The sequence below is a fragment of the Pinus tabuliformis genome, chromosome 3_1, assembly GCF_031772625.1.
Source record: "Pinus tabuliformis cultivar Carrire ecotype Pingquan chromosome 3_1, CPIR1, whole genome shotgun sequence".
Classification (NCBI taxonomy): Eukaryota; Viridiplantae; Streptophyta; class Pinopsida; order Pinales; family Pinaceae; genus Pinus; species Pinus tabuliformis.
Genome location: NC_142301.1, coordinates 704,264,673 through 704,285,555, shown reverse-complemented (window position 1 = coordinate 704,285,555; position 20,883 = coordinate 704,264,673).

Below are 20,883 nucleotides of genomic sequence, written 5' to 3'. Positions count from 1 at the left end.
GTATGGTCAATATCCACTTATCACTGAGTATAGATAAGCTAGTGTGGGGAGGGGGAATGGTCAATGAAAAAATCCCTGTCAAGGAGGCCTACGACCAAATCACTTCGACCTCTCTTCCCCTACCATTTATAGAATTCACCTTGCTCATTTGGAGATGGGATGCTCCCTTGAAGCTAGAGTGCTTCTCTTGGCTTGCCATCCATAATAGAGTCTTGACCTAGGAGATTCTTCTCAAGAGAGTCTTTTCTAACCCTCGATGGTGCCCTCTTTGTAGGTTAGATTCGGAGAATGGCCCACACCTATTCCTGCGCTATCATTTTTCCTCTAAAATATGGGTGGAGGTATCAATTCTTTTTGGAATCCATGCTATTAGTAATGTACCCTCCATCCATGATTGCATACTCCTTTGGAACTACAAAATGAAGGCCTACAATATTGTCCCTCTCTATGTTCTATGGGGCATCTAGAGGGCTTATAATGCCCTTATTTTTTAAGGAAAATCTCTGGACATCAAACGAGGTGCTATAGGTATAGTGGCATTCTTCCAAGAGATTGTCCCTTGGCAACCAAAAATCCCTCATCGATCTATCTCTTATTCTGATGTGGAGGGAATTTATCCAATATGTTTCTTTGATGGGGCTTCCTCCGGTGGTGACTATGGATGTGGGATTGTTCTTCATTTCGACCTAGATGTTCACTTCCATTTCTCCTAGTATGGTGGTAGAGGACACAACTGTAGGGATGAGTTATTATCTCTTTGGGGCGCACTACAATGTACTTCGTGGCTCGGCATTGACAAAATCTTAATCATTGGAAACTCCTTATCTATGATTAACTGGGTGAAAGGAATCTCATCTCTTGATGTCACTGATCTCTGCAACTGGTTGCTACAAAATAGGAATTTCCTGCCTCTCATCCTGGAAATCTACTTCAGGCATGTCTACTGGGAACAAAATTTGGAGGAAGATTCTTGTTCCACTCTCAACCTCTCTCTCTTCCTTGGGTTCATGTTCTTTAAACACTTTTCTGGTGGTTGGAGTAATGACAAGGTTTTTTTTTAGATCTAGTTCCCTCCCCTATCTTTGGTTTTTTTGTTTCCATTTTTGCATTGAACTGAATGGATTTTTGTTGGTTTCCCCTATTTATGATTTCCTTTTTTGCTATTGTCGGTGATGCATCTCTGCTCTCTTTGGATTGATGATTTGACACTACAATACATCATGTCATGAGACAGATGCTAGTGGAACATATGTACTCTTGTCTACAATCTATCTTGTAAAGAATCGTGAATATGTAAAACTTTCTCTTTATTGAATGGAAGTTCTGCTTTTTTCGTCTAAAAAAAAGAGATCATTTTGTGCTATAAATTATTTATTCTTGTAGAATTTTTTATTCATGATGATTACCATAAAATATTTGAGGATTGTATCCAAAATGGTAGTTTGATACAAAATCTCTAATACAACTTTTTTTTTTTTTAATTCCCTCAATGTTTAATGACATTAGAAACACTTTGCCAAACTTTTTAAAGTATGATGTAAATGATTCATTATGAATTGTTCATGTATGCAAACAATTGTATCAATATTGACTTTTGTAAAAGTCTTCCAAACTAAATGAAGTTGAAACATGAAAATTTTAAATAAATTTAATACTTGGATCATGAAAAACTATTTTTAATAATTAACACAACCATTTGCATTAAGTAGGTCAACAGTGATAAGAAATATATCTTAATGTTATAAATATTCTAGAGAAAATGAAAATGAATAGTCTTTTAAACATAAAAATTGACAACCATAAAATTTTTATTTTTGGAATGTTGAAAAAGAAAATATTGGATTTTCCCCTTTTAAAATTGAGAAAGACAATAAAGAAATAATGATGACATGACATAGACAATAGACACATTTGTAAAGAAATAAATGTGGAAATATCCTCTTTATAAAATTTAGTCCTAAATAATGTTCCCACATAAAAATTAAAAGTTCATATAATTATGAAATGTCTAATTTTAATAAAAAGAACTAAATATATAATAAACTATATTTTATACCTATATTTATAGTAATAAAAACGAAAAAAAACTTGAAATAATAAGAAATCAAATAAAAGTTGTTTAATATTTTTTACATTAAATTATATTTAAATATTTATAAATTATTTAATAATATTTAATATATATTTATAAAAAAAATATTTTAAGTATTCAAGCTTCTGTTGATCCATAATGAATTAGGCAAGGTCTTTCAGTAAAAATCACATAAGAGAATTTTTTGGTCGATTTCAAACCAATAAGTGTGGTTCATGATCTGGTCCTCATGATGAATCACACTTGTTCGTTCGAAACACGTGGACCAAAAATTTCTCTTATGTGACTTTTAACGAAAGATTTTGCTTAAAATAATTATTATTAATATTTTTTTTAATATTATTACTAATCTTTTGAAATAAAAAAATAATAATTTATATGTATATAAAGTCTCTTATAAACCAAGAAAATAAAATAATTTTTTAAATACTATTATTATTAATATTTTTTAAATAAAAAATAAATTAGTTCTCTTATCAAAAAATAAAATACATTAGTTTAAAAAAAATTATCATAAGTGCATTTAATTAAAGAAGTTGTGGCCAAAAGTAGTCATAATCCAGGCAATTTAAAAATAAAAATAAAAAATTCTTGCAATAGCATTGTTTGATTCATGTTTTTTATGGTGGAAATGGATTTAACATCATAAAAAACCTTTGGGACACCCAAAATATTGAAGTTTGATAGTTTTAACTTGAAATATTGAAGTTTGATAGCTTTAAATTGAATTTAGAACAATTCCAAATTTTATTAAAATATGACCGAAACTTCCATGACTTTCGAGCGAAAAAATAAACTAATTAAATTATAACTTAATTAAATTATAAAGTGAAAACATGAACAACCTCAATCTCTCTCCACGTGAAGGCATGTGCATATCCTTATGCCTCGAGCTCCGAGATTAAAATAGAAAGACAATACAACTGTAATACACTTTAAAGGAAAAAAACGACATTCCAACAACATTTTCCAGTGAATATAATTTCGTAATCGAAATAAAAAGATAAGTCCACGCTTCCCTGTCAGCGGGTATTTTCTTGGCCGTTCGGAATAATGATCAAGAATGATCAAGTTGATCGTCATAACACACCTCCGTGGTATTTTCTTCTAAGTTTGGAATAATGATCAGGAGATTCACATATTCCATCTCCAATATTTCATATGATACGTGTCTCATGTCTTAGCAAAATGTGTTTAATGTTTAATTTTATTTAAACACTTTAAGATGAAGGTCAGAGAATCGATATTTTGGTTTTCTTTTATTGGAATTTGGTTATAAAATTTTAAATGTCACTTTAATGTTTTATTGTTTAAAATGGATTGAATTTTGAATAAAATTGATATGGAAAAAATATTATAAGATTATGATTTATTTTAATTGTTTTGTTTTTTAGATTTATATATCATTTATATAATTATTTAAATTAAAATATTAGTAAAGGTAAAGATATTAATCTATAATAAATATTAAAATATTTATTTTATTATTTTGAAAATAAATATTAATTTTTGATTTATATATATTATTATGAATATTTTAGAATATTTTATGAAAGTTTAATCTCTATTTAATTGTTAATTTTTGTAGTATCGAATATGTTTTAGCCACAAAATTTGATGGAGATGATAGAATACATGAGATCTCCAACACCGAGAAATTGTTTATAGAAATTCCACCTAGAAGTGATTTAATTAGATTATTAACAAAAATTTTAATGTCTCCTAAATCTAAACTTAGGAAAATTAGTTAATTAATAAATGTTAATTAAGTCAAGGTGAGAATCATCTAGAAATAAACTCAGATCGATTCCAAGATGATCATAACCATCTATTAAGTTTTAATCTTGGTTGTTGGTGCTCCAATAGTGGATTATAAGAGGAAGTCGATGAGAACTTCGAGAAAATACTTCTTCATCTCAATTTTCTTGACTGATTGATTTCCAGAGAGTAGCGACAGTAGTCTGAGAGCTAGAGATTGAAGCAGGGTCAGTGGGGGCAGAGATAGTGATCCATATGAAATTTTCCAGGTCTGGAGAGGCAGCAGCAAGGAGGCTGAGTTATTCCCAGTGAGGCAATGCAAGGACTGTGTAGTTGCTTTAGAAGCGACTTGATTTTGCTGGAGAGAAATTCATTCTCAGTTCCAGAGGCTAGACAGAAGGTCAAGAGTGTCGGAGAGATGATTTCCTCACCGGAGGCAGATTCGAACCACACACATGGGAGACAGCGTAGAGGCAATGCAAAAAGGCTCACGCTGGGTTTAAAACCAATTTTATGAAAGGAAGTTGTGTCGGGATTGCTTGCGGAAGAAGGGTAATTCCCTTAGATAATTATAGTCAGATATTCTTGTTGTTTGGACTTCCATTTGGGAATTCATAGATTGTACTCATATTTCACTTATGCATAAAAAAATAAAACCCTCATCTGCTGTATCCTTTTTCCCGCACTAGGTTTTTCCGAGGACTTTTGTCGAAAAAAACAGTGTTAATTTTTATGTGTGTGTGTGCAAGTATTTTCTCAGTTTCTGTGCTATTTATTTTTCGCAATTTTATTTAGAAAGTTGCAGTGCATTTATTTTGATGTTGTCGTAGCAATAAACCGAATAATTAATTTATGAGTTAGAACAAATAATACTAGTCGCTGTAATAAGATTCCAGTTTGTGGAATTTTCATATGGTAGCAAAGCGTATTTGATCAGGCAGAAACTCAGAAGTGAAAGAAGAGAATTTCGTTGCTGAGAGGGTTCTAAGTAGGCCAGAATTCTTAAGGCAACAAAGTTCATTGCCAGGTAGGCCAAGTTGCTTGGGAAGTTCAATTTTTTAGTGCAGGAGGAAGAAAAAGTTTGAATCTATGAGATCAGTGATTCCAATAGGCATAGGAAGCTACAACAACTCAGTTTTTTGCTGAGCATATTCTTGGTTGGACATAGAAGGTTTTACTGTAGGTTGCAGAAGAAGAATCCACGTCAGGTGGAAGAGGAAAACACACACAGTAGAGGGAAAATTTTCCCTCGGGGAACCTCGAGTCTCAAAAGTTCAAATTTCCAGTTGCAAATTGGAAGTAGCAACTAGCAAAGCCACACATTCCAAGGGGGAATGTGAATAACAGAGCAGCAGACGAGCACAGGGAAAGAGGGATTTTTGGACAATTTCAGAGATGGTCAATGCAGAGCTTAGAGATCAGGATAGGTTGGATAGAACTTTGAACAATGTCGTCTGGAAGGATATGATGCCCTTCCTTCTAGATGAATATGGCCTGAAATCCTACATTGATAATGTAGTGGAAGTTCCCCAGGATGCAGATAAGAAAAAATAATACAAGAAGGAGATGGTGTGGGCGAAGCAGTTGATCCTAGATGGAGTCAGGGATCATATAGTCTCACATATAGCTGACAAAGATACTGCCAAATAGTTGTGGGATTCTCTCTCTACATTATACCAGGGAACTACGGAGCAATGGAAGATGTTTCTTGAGGAGAAGTTGAGATGCATCTGGATGTAGAAAGGGGAAGGCATAGATCCCTTCCTTACCAAGATTCAGGAGGTCTGAGACTAGCTGTCATCTATTGTGGCAAAGCCTCAACCCACAGAGCTAGTGCGATTACCAGTCAACAGTGTCTCAGAGGAGTGGTAGGTCTTAGTCCAAAGAATATTGGGAATATATAGGCTACCAGAGTGGGACAGGATGTGAACCGATTTACATCAGGAGGAGTTGAGACGAGCTCTATTAAAGAGCTCCATTAGTGGCAACAACAACAATGGATCGAAGGTGGTGAAGGAGGAGGAGAATGTGGCCCTCGCATCAAAGGGTCATAATCAAGGGTAGGGGGGCATAGGAAGAAGAGGATGGACCTATCAAAGGTCAAATGCTTAAGATGTGGTGAGATCGGTCACTACAGTACCCAATGTCCTCTGAGAAATAAGTACAAGGAGGAGAAGCAAGACCAAAAGGTAGCTTCTGTAGAGATAAACAGGTTGTCCTCTAGATTGGAGGAAGACTTCGCTATGATTGCCGATATACCTCCAGGGGTGAGGTGAGGTGGTTTGGAGTTGTAGCTCTAGAGAGCTACAAAGATTGGCCAGGGTCCTTGAGGTGTCCTCCTAATGGATCATTACCTACCTACAAGGGCCCACAATATTAAGTAGCAAGGTTGATCAGCGAAAGTTGACACAATTAGAACCAGAGTGACAGTTGCAAACTATTAACAGTCAGATGTTGAGGAGAACAGTGTAGTGTTGACAGCATAACAGGTGGATTAGTAGTAGAGTCAGCAATAGTGCATCCACAGATTGTACTCAGGTTTCGTTGTTGCATAATAAATTAAAACCCTCATTGGTTGCACTAGTTTTCCCGCATTGGGTTTTTCGGGGACTTTTGTCAAAAAATAACCGTGTTAATTTTTATGTGGGTGTGCTAGTACTTTTTTAGTTCCAACTCTATTTATTTTCTGCAGTTTTATTTGTGAAGGTTACAATATGTTTATTTCGATATTTTTGTAGCAATAAACTAAATAATTAATTTATTAGTTAGAAGAAATAATACTAGTTCCTCCAATAGGATTCTAGTTTGTGGAATTTTCACACCAACAATTATTAATAATGAAATAAGAATTCCATATTCCAAAAGAGACATGTATATCCACGTAATTTAAATTAAATAAATTGTAATTAAAATCAATAAATATCAAATAAAATAAAATTGATAAAGACAAAGATAGAAAAGTTTCTTATTTTTTTGTAAATTAGATACGGGTTTGCATTACATCAAGCAGATTTAAGAAACCCAAACCTATTGGCCTACCACCTCAGAAATAGATAGCATAGGCATAAGATTTTTGTTAAAATTATTAGTTCAATAGTTAAAATATTATTTTTTAAGTAACCAAGTCTAAACCTATCAAGAAAAGTAGTAGTTGAAACTGAATTGGTAGCAAGGCTAACATGTTTCCTTAAGTGTATAAAATGTGATATCCCTTGGAGTTTATGCTATAAATTTGTATATGAATAATTTTCGTTTTTGGAACTAGTTTATTAGTGTTGTGTTATTGTTAAATGTTAAATATAAATTTGTATTTATTATGCTATTAATAAAATAAAGAAATATGGAAATTAATGCTAAAGTCACACCTGGTTTACAGATATATGGCTGCAAGTTAATGTTGGATATTGATTACCCATATTAATTAAGACATATGCATCTAATCTAAATGATTATATTATTAATGATAGCATAAATTATTGATAGTAACTACCCAACACATGTTGGATGAGGCAGATTAGTTACCAACTACCAATTGTTTTCCTAAGGGGTATTCTATTTTTTCTTTTGCTAGTTGATAGTCATGTAGTGGTAAACTGATGAGAAGAAAAAGGTGACAAAATAGCTACAAAAAGAGGACTTGCAAGCCTGCGTTATCGAGGGGACCTTTTTTGGCAAAGGTGTCAAGGCTCGAAGGAACAGTTTAGCTCTATTTTTAATTTCTAGATTGTTAATTTCAAGTCACTATTTCTAAACTCTCTTAATTTTCTAGGAAATATTTTTTATAATACATTTTTATTTGTTATGTAAGCACAAGACTTGAAAATAGAATGCTAAAGACAATAAAATAAAAATTGTAATTTTTTTTGGATTTTCTCTTGCATTTAGAACAATGAAAAGATTTTGTAGAGAAAGAAGATATTTTTCAATTTTTTAGATTACTGTTTGGGATATGTAAATATACTTGAATTTCACAAGTAAGCATATTCTAGTATCTATGAATCAAGTATGCTAAACATAATCCAAGTCTAAAGAAAAAAGCTAGTAGTTAGAAAATATTAGTTTTCTTTTATTGATTGTCTTTTATCAATATGTTGGGTGATATCATAATATAAATATCAATATAGAATTTTGAAGTAAAATACACGAAGTAGAAAAGTTACTTTTTTACAGAAAACATAGAATCAATTTGAGGTCGAAAGGACTTGTAGTAATAGTAGTATATACATATATTGACATAGATAAAACTTTGAACGTTGAGGACACAATATCTAATTAAGGAGATTAGGATAAGACCATTGTCTAAGTTAAATTTTGTAAATATTAACTAGGACATAAGGAAAGGACTATAAAAAAATTAAGACAATATACAAAAAGAAAATGAAAAATAAGTTAAAATAGTCTCTAAATGCACTCCCCAAGATATAGAGTTATCTTGGTCGATTAGTTTTACCCTATTAGGTCAAAAATAAGACCCAAAAAAATATCAAGAATATTAAATGCATATCTTATGTGCAAAAATAGTAGTTTCTCTACACATAAAACATAAGCATTGAAGTATAATAATTAATGAAACAAATTACATTGAATATAATTGAGAAAGAATAATAGAGAATAATTATGAACAATGATAATATAAACTACTAAAAGTCATATTAAGTGGCAAAAGAAAACCTTGGTATTCATTAAAACAAATAAATACAATATTAATGTCTTTGAGTTATTGAACCCTTTTATAAATAGTTATATATTACGCATGAAATCTTACAACTTACAAATTTATGTTTAGAAAGTAATCTCCAAAAATTTAACTTAATAATTAAATTACAAAAAATTTGAGAACCTTGGTTTTCCAACGTCGACAAGAAAGTCACACACATGCAGAGAAATAATTAAGGTGCTTCAGAATCATTTGACCTTGAAAGAAGAAGTTGAATTCTCCATGGGTGGTAGGAAGGCTCTGAAGTATACCCTCAAAGGGAAAACTTTCAAAATTAATGTAAGGGTGTAATTACCTACGAATGTGCATCAAAAACACATATTTCATTAATATTTATTAAAGTATAAGTGAGTTAAAATATAACGATGAAGTAAAGAAAGAGTACTGAAGGATATTTACATGAGAGAGATTTCCATAAATAGAACGCTCTACCATAACCTTGTAATTTCAAATATTTTTTTATGAGTAGGGCTCTCAATGTAGAATCTCTATGAAAAAATCAATTGAAAGTTGGTTAAGGTTATAACCCTATAAAAACCCTATGCTAGAATCAAGGAATAATGGGTGGAAATGATGCAAGTATCTATATACATAAATATTTGTGTAGGGTTAAAACACTAGGTAGGAATTTAACGAAAATACTATGTAAAAAGGTATTGACAATTAAAATATTGTTATGACCAAACCCACCTAAACATGTAATGAATGTGTTGGTAGTCTAAACTACATAAGAACCCATATAGGGTTAGGTTTTTTTAATTACGAAAACTTGGTCATGTTAATAAAAACATAATATTGATTAACAATCCATAAGGAAAAAGAAAAAAGAAAAAACAAAGAAGAAATGGAAAATAAATGAAATGCACCAGTACAAGAAAGAAGTTCTCCTCGTATAATAAAATTCTTGGGAAATTCAAGAACCCTGGTTTTCCAAGTTCGACAAGAAAGGCGTAGACGTGCAAAGAAATAATTAAGGTGCTTAAGAATCATCTGACCTCAAAAGAAGAAGTCGAATTCTCCATGGGCGGTAGGAAGGCTCTGAATTATACCCTCGAAGGAAAAACTTTCAAAATTAACTTAAGGGTGTAATTACCTACAATTGTGCATCAAAATCACATATTTTATTAATATTTATTTAAAATATAACGACGAAATAAATAAAGAGTAGTAAAGGATATTTACATGAGAGAGATCTCCATAAATAGAACTCTCTACCATATCCTTGAAATTTCAAATAAATTTTTATGAGTAGGATTCTAAATTTAGAATTCTAGTTAAAATAAAATAACATAGAATCTACCCGGATGCGGGTGCTTCCTCCAGGTTACAATGACCTGCCGAACTGAACCGACAGCTGGCTTCATCGCTGGCAGCAGGGCGTACTGCTTGGTACAGGAGGCAGTTATGTTTTATAGGCTCAAGGTGGTAGCATTTAGTATGGTGCTCTCTCGAAATTTGTTAGAGTTAAACCCAAGCATGGCAACCAGGATGGCGCATGGGCTCTGGGTACTGCAACCGAGTCACAGCATTTATGGTCCAGCGATCTTTAATACCATGCCGGGTCTGCCTTGGAGCATAGTCATTTGTGTTTGGAACGGGAGACGTCGGAAGGTTCACAGAGCTCCCTCTGTTCTGGTTTATTGGCACCTCATTTGCCTACAGTCGTTTTCTGCGCCCGCTTGCAAAATGCGAAGGCGTGGCGTTCCTCGGCGAGGTAGCAACTATGGTAACAGGGGGGGTCGTGCTCATCCTGCACCCCCGGTTGTCAATCCTATTTGTTCAATTCCGCCACCTCCTCTGTCGCCTGAATCTGAGAGGGCTCGTCCGAATAGCTCGTTTCAGGCTTCTAGCTTTTCTTTTCAGAGTGAGGTCAACAAGCCTATTATTACTGTCAATTTCACTATTTCGGTTGTTGAAGTAGAAGGCAGTCCCTCCAGCTCTGCTCCCTTTGAGAATGAACCTTCTCATGATGAAGGCATACTGCTTGGGGACTTATCCGGGCGGATTTATCGCACGGACCATCAGCACGATGTTCCTGACCGTCAGCATGATGCTCCTGAACAAACTCGGCATATGAATCCAGTTCAGGAAGGCGCTCAGCATCAGAGTCCGAACCCAACTCCAGCTCAGGTTAATGCTCCTCCTTGTGGTCCCTCTCGCAGACACTCTAGATTCCGGCACCTGGTCACCCATCCCAACGGTGAGCCAGTCCTGGATGAAGAAGGCTATGTCACCTGGGTACCATCCCCCAGTCCGGAAAGGGAGGAAGCGCCACCGTCCCCGAATCATGCTGGTTCTGCTCAGTAATTTCTGGCCGGGTGGCCATCCTGCTCTTATTTTTTGTCTTTTTGCTCTTACAGCTCTGGATAGGAAGTCAAAAGTTGATGTCTGGTTCACTCTGTCTTTTAATTTTGTCAATATCGGAGAATTTTTGCTTCGGGTTGTTAATGTAGGTCTAGAAATCCATAAGCATGCTACATCCTGTCTGCAGGACCTCTATGTATTTTTGACTGAAAGGATCTATTGCAAAATCCATGCTTTTACAGCTGAGGATTGGCTGAGGCCTCCTCTCGAATTGTAACCTCTATGTACATATTTTTACGTTTTTAATAGAATTAGATTTTACCGAGAAAAAAAAAAATAACATAGAATCTCTATGAAAAAATCAAATGAAAGTTGGTTAGGGTTATAACCCTAGAAAAACCCTATGCCAAAATCAAGGAATAATGGGTGGAAATGGTACAAGTACCTATATACATAAATATTTATGTAGGGTTAAAACCCTAGGAAGGAATTTAACGAAAATACTTTGTAAAAAGGTATTAACAATTAAAATATTATTACGACCAAACCCACATAAATATGTAATGAATGTGTTGGTAGTCTAAATTGTTGGGAAAAATACTGAGAGGATGGGGGGGGGATCAACATTTTAAAACTCACTAAAATCTTTCAATTTCTTATTCACATTTTTGTATGCGACTATAATGAGGTAAGCATGTGTATGTACGCAATTGTTATGCAAACAATTAGCATATATCCAATTAACTTAACGTTTCAGTTAATTCATCATCTGTTTAAATTGAACCAGTGGATCAATACTTCTTTAGAAATTAATTAAATAGTAACTATGTGCAGTAAGAAAAAAATAAACCATCACACATAAGAAATACATCAACACACATGAACACCAGGACTTTTAGGTGGAAACCTAATGTGAGAAAAAACCATCGTTGCCGTCTTTGTCTTTATATTTTATTATAAAGAAAAACTTCTTACAATCTTGTACTGCTGTAGACTCATACTAGCACACATGTGCCCACCTGCAGAAGGCTACAACCTTCTCTCATTCTCCAGAACCCACTAAAGAGAGCTCCAACACCCTGATCTAGTTTACTGACACCCACAAGAATGGAACTCCTACCCCCTCCTCTGATTTAACATCTACCACTGGAAGGAATCTTCGACTCCCTTACTGAAAGCTCCAAACCTCAGCACCACCGTGGACCGCGTTTCATAAATTTTCAAACTGGATCTACTTGATACAAAACATCACAACTTGTAGGATACTTTTCATCAAATTTTTAGACTGCTCCCACTACCATCATTTAAGACCAATACCAAATATCAAAACTAAAACTAATCACTGCAACAAATCACTCAATCATCGAACCAACTGAATCAGCCAGTCACTTTACCAACCGAAACCCAAATCAATCAACTTATTCTCAAACAATCAAAGAAATTAGATCACTGTAACCAGAATACCAATATTGAACCCAAACATTGCATCAACTCACTGAACCAACTGAAAATCATGATCAATAAAATGTCAGAATATATATGCTACTTTACTTTACCAAATCTGTGTGTATATGCGACTTCCTTGAAGCATACTTGTGTACATATCTCAAAACATTGAACCTTAAAACTGAATCATTGTCATTCTGAAAAAAACACTAAGTTACACCCTAAACCACTGAATTACTCTAAAATAATCACAGAACCATCACATATCTTCAATCACATACAACTAGCAGCATCATCACTCTTCAATCAATCAATTCAACTTCAATCATCATTGTTAAACCCATATCATCAAGTAAGATTTCATTGACAGACAACAGAAACATAGCAAGACTGATTAGACTGATCAAACATCTTATTCAACAAAACCATAGCTTATATACTTGCTTTCCACATGTATACACGCTCTTCAGGAATCAAACCCGTGTATAGATTTGTCCAAAGTGTAGAATCTACATGTGACTTACCAACATTAAACCTGCGTATGCACATGCCTTTCAGTGTTCAAATCTGCGTACAAATTTGCAACTATTGACTTATAGCTTCATTGTACATCAGACCTTTAGAACAAACCCATCTCTCAGCATACATAATAAAACATGCATCAGACATAAATATTACAGATCAAATTAATCCATTATCAATATAGTCATTTCAGATCTATTGGATCTGATCCATCATCAAATTCCCAGGTGCATACTTAGTTTCAGATCAAACAATTCATTAATAGCCCATTACATGCATACTTGCTTCAAATCTAACTATAAAATATTCATCACTTCCACACACAAACACTTTGATCTTAATATCCTTATATATCTTAGGCCTTATCTAATACCATGGGTCAAATCCTTAGTAATATTGATGATATTCTTAGAGAAGATAAAATATCTATTGTCACGCTCATTACTATGGGTCAATACCATGATAAAGATACCTAGTATTTAGAATACCATGGTGCGGAAATTGTACGTGACTTCTCTTCACAAAACCTATGTATACACGACTTTTCTTTACAAAACTCGCGTATATGGGGCTTTGTTTTACAAAACCTGTGTATGTACGTAGATTTTCTTCACAAAACCTGCGTATACATATTCAAACTTCATCTTTATCATTCCTCTATCTCTAAACCGATGTTCCTTTTCTGTCACATCTGTATTGGCCTGAATACTCATCCTTCTACCATCATGTTGGCATCTTTATTAAGTAGATTGTCATCAGTCCTTTGTCTATAACTTGATATTCCTTTGTCAATCTTTCTGTCACATATGTACTTGCGTGAATACTCATCCTGCTACCATCATGTTGTAATCCTTAGTAAGTAGGTTTCCATCAAGGACAACATATTTGCCATAATGCCAACAATCTCCCCCTTTGGACTTGATGGCAACCACTTTGGTGTTTGTTCACCACCACTTGTAGATACCTATATACACATCTTTAGATGTACCAAGTTTCTCTCCCAAGTCACCAAGCATTCTTCAAATACCAAGATTCTCTCCCCCTTTGAAATCAAGGGAAAATGGCTGACCAATGTTCAATGAAGGCTTCTCTCCCTTTTTTGACATGAGTGTTGTAGATCTGATCTTCTGAGTATGAGCACTAAATACTGACCATTCTCCTCATAACAATACGTTGAATTTTCTGAAGATGTACAAAGAAGTACATGACTCTATGACTCAACCAGGCATGACCTTTCCTATCATCAATTATAACTCATGCGTACATTAATCACCCAACACAGTGGGGTTATAAATTACATGACTTGACCACAGTAGTCCATACATGATTGAATTTTACAATGATTTATAACATAGGTCTTGACATGACCTTTACATCAAGAGGCAAAAACAAAAGACCTCAATAAGACCATGATAGTCATCAACAACTATCATACACCATATAGGATATGTACCATAAACATCTAACAGTAGCAACATGAACAACAACATGCACATTTTCATCATCAATTTGTAATATAAGACAATGTAGCTTTAATATCATCAATATGTGACCAAGTATGTAGCATAATATTTTCCATAGCGATCTGTTATTAGCTCATCCTCTTGAACTCATCAAGGTCAACTTACTCTTTCCCTTAGTAGGAAGAGCCTCAATCCATGTTCATCAAATCATAGACACATATTTTTTCATGCACCAATCAACGTATGTGAGAACCAAAAATATCATCATAAAGTAAGATAGGGAAAAGTAGCAGCATTCCTTAGCATCATCAATATGTGACTAAGTATGTTAGGTCTCCAATTACCATTTAGCAGATGTCTTCATGAAACCTTCAATAACATCATTCTCTTAGCCCATATTTTTCATGAAATGAGAGCTATCACACCAACATTCCTTCATCAACATGCAACTTAAGTAGTCATCCATAACATCCTTATCTATAATTCACCCATCAATAATGTCCCATGACATATAGATAGAAGTACGTATCTACATTCTCATCAATGAGAAAAGTCATCAATAGCAAACCATGAGCTCACCATCATTTATCAAACTTTGTTAGTAACCCATCTCCTTGATACCATCAAGAGAAACAATCCTCAAACAATATACTATGTGTAGCATATCATGTACATGTGAGAGCCAAGAACTATAGGAATCATCATCCATAACTACACCATATGCAACTTATGCATATTTGAAGGCATAATGACAATAGCATAAAAGTAATGAGTGACACTTATCATCATCAAATAATGAGGTTGTATACTCAAGCTCTATTTATCTCCTTGAACTCATGTAAGCAACATAACATATGTACCATATGCATCATCAAAAGAATCTTCCATCATCATAAATCTGATCAGTAGCATCATAACAACTATGTGGCTCAAGAAATATATAAGTATCATCCATGATTTCATCATAGGAAACCCATGACTGTAGCATAGCATGATGCATCATTCAAAAACTTCAGCAACATGAGCATCATTAATATAAGCATGGCTATGTAACAAGAAATTCTCAAGCAATCATAATGCCTACAATACAATACTAGAAGCATATAAAATACTCTCCCTGAACCTATTATCAGGTTTGATCACATCAACTCATCCATAAGTAAGTTCATCAAAGCAACTTCATCAATCATTAAATCGATGTCATCAATTACATATTGCAACAATTCATAAACCATCATTAGCCAATATCACTTCTAAGTATCATCCATAGACTGTAACCATCAACATCATAACAAGAAATCCAAATGATAACTGTCTGGAGCATATCATAGCCTTTCCCTCAATCTGTCCTATTGTTTCTTCACCATAGGAAAACATACATGATTGTCTTTATTGGAACTCACATATATATGCGACTATCCTTCATAATATCTGCATACAAAAAGTAAAATGCTGAAATTTCATATCCACATCTCCCTCTGAGCCTTTATTGTATGTACCTATTCACTGTTACTACATCGGATACACTGTTAGTAATGTAAGAAATATGAATATCAAAACAACCATGGGAGTCATTTTCTAGACATCATATGTATTACTACCCCTGAGATTACACATCACTGATCCTAAGGAGTTGATAAACATCTTATGTTCTCATGAGGTCATGTACCTCACATCACTTCTGCAGTCACTATTAGAAGTATTTTTTTAAGAATAATGGATTGCAATGGGCACCATCTTCTCTTACTCTGATTATGAAGCCTCCTCATATCTGTGAGAATTTAGTTCTTTAAGCACATATAATTTGTTTGGGTTTCTATATCCTCTTGCTATGACCTATCCAAATTCTTCATATATAACTTTGCATTTGTTTGATGTAAACACAATTACATTTCCTTTGTTTTCCATTTGACCTACACTTAGAATATTCTGCTTCAACCCTTGAACTACTAAAGTATCAGTTGATCCTTTATGTTTATTAATTTTGGATCTACCCTTTACCAGAACTTTTGCTGGAGCATTATTTCCAAGAATAACCTTCCCATATTGGTTTTTCTTGAGAGACCCCATATTACTCTTATCTCTAGCCATATGATAAGAGCATTCACTATCTATGTACCATTTCATCTTCTTCTTAAAATGAGCAGAGAGTAAGACCACACCTTATATATTCTTCATCTTTCTGATCATTATGAGAAATGTTGGTGGATACATGTTTTTCAGGTCTTCTGACATCAATATTCTTATTTGGGTGCTTTCCATGTTGTTTGAGGTGATCCATATATTTGTTCCTGCATTATTTTACTACATGCCCAAACTTGTTACAATCATAAAATCTTATATGAGGAGAGGAATCATAATATTTTTGTTTCATATTACTTCTATTGTAATCAATGGCTTTGTGACCAAATATATTGCAAGAAAAACAATATCCCTTAAGGAAGCCTAAGTACTTGGAAGCTGGTGATCTTTTTGTGAAGCAGTTATTTGCTTGTGATTAAAATAGTATACTTCTGCAATTAGCTGCAATGTGTCCATAATTATGACATATAAAACATTTAACATTATTACTCAAAGGAGAGAATCGATTATCATTTCTATAGTTAGGAGTAAATTATTTTCTTTGAAGATTCATTTCCCTTGGTTGTTCATCAAGTTGACTTCTTATCTCTTTGTTGAGCATATTGTTACCCTTTAAATTCCTTGCATCAGCTTGTGAACTAGATTCTCCTTCAACAGTTTCATGAAAACCAAGACCATATTTGATGGAGGGAGACCTTTGACTACTAAGAATATTATCCAAAATCTTTGTACTATCTTGAAATCTCAAATGTTTATCCTTTTCTTTTAATTTACCTTTAAGAAATTTTACCTCAACCTCCATTCTGTGATATTGCTTTTCCTTTTCTAGATACTACTTCTTCATACCTTCTTCAACCCTTCTACCTTCTTCCACTTGCTCCTTTAATTTGAGAATCACTTCTTCCAACCCATTTTTTTTTCTTCAAATGCTTGAAGTAGTTCTTCATTCCTCTTATCAGATTTTTCAAGATATGCTCTTATAGAGATGGTCTCAGCTTCAAGATCTTCACAATATTGTTTAGATTCCACAACAACATTTACTGATTTAATATGATCCTCGTTATCATATTCCTACAACTTATCTTTAAGATTAATAATCTTTTTCAAAGCAATATCAAGTTTTGTTCTAAGATCAAAAATCTCTTCCAACATGTCTTCTTCTGAATCAACAACTGACATAACAAAGGTTGTTTTGTTATCATCTTCATTTTTGACACATTGTTAGCGATAAGATTACCTAGTAGTTCTTCTAATGAGTAACCTTCCTTTGGGTTTTCTTCATGGATTGTGTGTAGCTTATCCCACACTTTCTTTGCAGTTTCATAATGCATAACCCTATTTAATGTTGAATCAGGTATGCTATTAATGATGTCACTTATTGCCTTACTATTCTCTTTCACTTCCTCGTCTGATGGAGGAACTTTGGTCTAACCATTGCATACTAAATACCAAACATCATGATTCATTAGATTAGACTTCATCTTTTCTTTCCATTGGAGATAATTATCATTACTTAGCATTGGTATGCCTTCATTTTCCATTGTTAGTGACTTACGTTGATCTTTTCTTCTAGGGCCAACACTTTTGAATCTGTTTTAGAGCACTTAATTTCAATTTTACCCATGAGTGAAAGTTCAGTTGTTTCATTGTCAACATCACTATCATTATTGCATAGAAAAGGAAATGGACCACAGTTAGAACAAAAACCCATACCTGATAATTATTTGTTACCATCTTTTTCATTCTTGATCAATAGAAAGCAAGGTGCTCCGAAACATGAATATTTGCTGACATTTGTAACTATTACTACATCTGATATATCACTGTCACAATTTTATGAATCCCTCCTTCGATTTATCTTATTCTTTCCCATCATCTTGTCGTATCTCCTTCAAGAATTCAAGATTCTTCTGAAGGACCTTCTATGATTCCAATTGTTGGGAGAAACACTAAGAGGGGGGGCGGGGGGGGTGTGTGTGAATCAGTATTTTAAAACTCACTAAAACCTTTCAATTTCTTATTCACACTTTTGTACACGACTATAATGAGTAAACATGCGTTTGTACGTGACTGTTATGTAGACAAATAGCGTATATCTAGTTAACTTAAATTTTTAGTTAATTCATCATATGTTTAACTTAAACCAGTGCATCAATACTTCTTTAGACATTAATTAAACAATAACCATGTGCAATAAGAACAAAATAAACCATCACACATAAGCAATACATCAACACACATGAACACAAGGATTTTTAGGTGGAAACCCAATGTGGGAAAAACCATCGATGTTGTCGTCTCTGTCTTTATCTTTTATTATAAAGAGAACTTCTTACAATCTTATACTAGCACAGACTCATACCAGCAAGCAGGAACCCACCTATAGAAGGCTACAGCCTTCTCGCATTCTCCAGCACCCACTAGAAGAGAGCTCCAACCCCCTGATCTAGTGTATCGACACCCATTGGAAGGGAGCTCCTACCCCCTTATCTAATTTACCAGCTACCACTAGAAGGAAGCTTCAACTCCCTTACTGAAGGCTCCAACCCTCAGTACCACCGTGGATTGTGTTTCATAAATTTTCACACTGGATCCACCTGATATAAAACATCACAACTTGTAGGCCACTTTTTATCAAATTTTTAGACTACTCCCACTATCATCATTTAAGCCTAATACCAAATACCAAAGCTGAAACTGATCACTACAACAAGTCACTCAATCATTGAACCAACTGAATCAACCAATCACTAAACCAACTTAGACCCAAATCAATCAACTTATTCTCAAATAGCCAAAGCAGTTAGATCATTGTAACTAGAATACAAATACTTAACCCAAACACTACATTAGCTCATTGAACCAACTGAAAACATTGATCAATAAAATGTTATAATATAAACACTACTTTAATTTAGCAAATCTTCATGCATACGCGACTTCCTTGAAGCATACATGCGTACAGATCTCAAAACATTGAAGCCTGAAACTAAATCGCTATCATTCTAAAACAAACACTGAGTTACACTCTGAAATGCTAAATTACTCTGAAATAATCATAGAACCATCATAGATCTTTAACCACATACAACTAGTAGCATCATCAGTCTTCAATCAATCAATTCAACTTCAATCATCAATGTTAAACCTAGATCATCAAGTAAGACTTCATTGATAGACAACGGAAACACAACAAGATTGATTAAACTAATCAAACATCTTATTTAGCAGAACCCTAGCTTATATACATGCTTTCCACAAATCACTTCCGCATGTATACTCGCTCTTCAGGAATCAAACCCATGTGCAGATATGTCCAAAGTGAAGAATTGACATGCGACTTACCAGCATTAAACCAGCGTATGTATGTGCCTTTTAGGTTATCAAACCCATGTACATATTTGAAACTATTGACTTATAGCATTGCTGCACATTAGACCTTAAGATGAAACCCATCTCTCGCCATACATAATAAAATAATAGTAGGACATAAATATTATAGATCAAATCAATCCATTATCAATATAGTTATTTCATATCTATTGGATCTTATCCATCATCGAATTCCCTGGTGCATACTTAATTTCAGATCAAAAATTCATTAATAGCCCATTAATGCACACTTTCTTCAGATCTAACTATAAAATCTTCATCACTTCCATACATAAACACTTTGATCATAATCTCATTATATAGCTTAGGCCTTATCCAATACCACAGGTAAAATCCTTAGTAATGCCAATGGTATTCTTAGATGGGATCAAATATCCATTGTCACGCTCATTACTATAGGTCGATACCATGGTAAAGATCCCTTGTATTTAGGATACCATGGTGCAGAAACTGTATGCAACTTTGCTTCACAAAACCTGTGTATATGTGACTTTTCTTTACAAAACATGCATATACGCAACTTTTCTTCAAAAAACATGCATATGTATGTGGATTTGCTTCACAGAACCTATGTATACTTCTTCAAAATTCATCTTTATCATTCCTCTGTCTTTGAACTAATACCCCTTTTCTATCACATTTGTATTTTACTGAATACTCATCCTGCTACCATCATGTTGGCATATTTATTAAGTAGGTTACCATCATTCCTCTGTCTCTGGCTTGATATTCCTTTGTCCAATCTTTCTATCACATATGTATTGGCCTGAATACTCATCCTGCTACCATCATGTTGGAATCCTTAGTAAGTAAGTTGCCATCAAGGACAACACATTTGTCCTAATTCCAACATAAATTACATAAGAACCCATATAGGGTAAGGTTTTTTAATTACAAAAACCTGGTCATGTTAATAAAGACATAATATTGATTAACAATCCACAAACAAAAAAATAAAATAATGAAGAACAAAGAAATGGAAAACAAATGAAATGCACCAGTACAAGAAAGAAGTTCTGCTCATATAATCAAATTCTTAGGAAATTGATTTGCTATAGGAAAGAATCAAACACCCAAATAATAAAATGATTAAAAGGTATCTTATT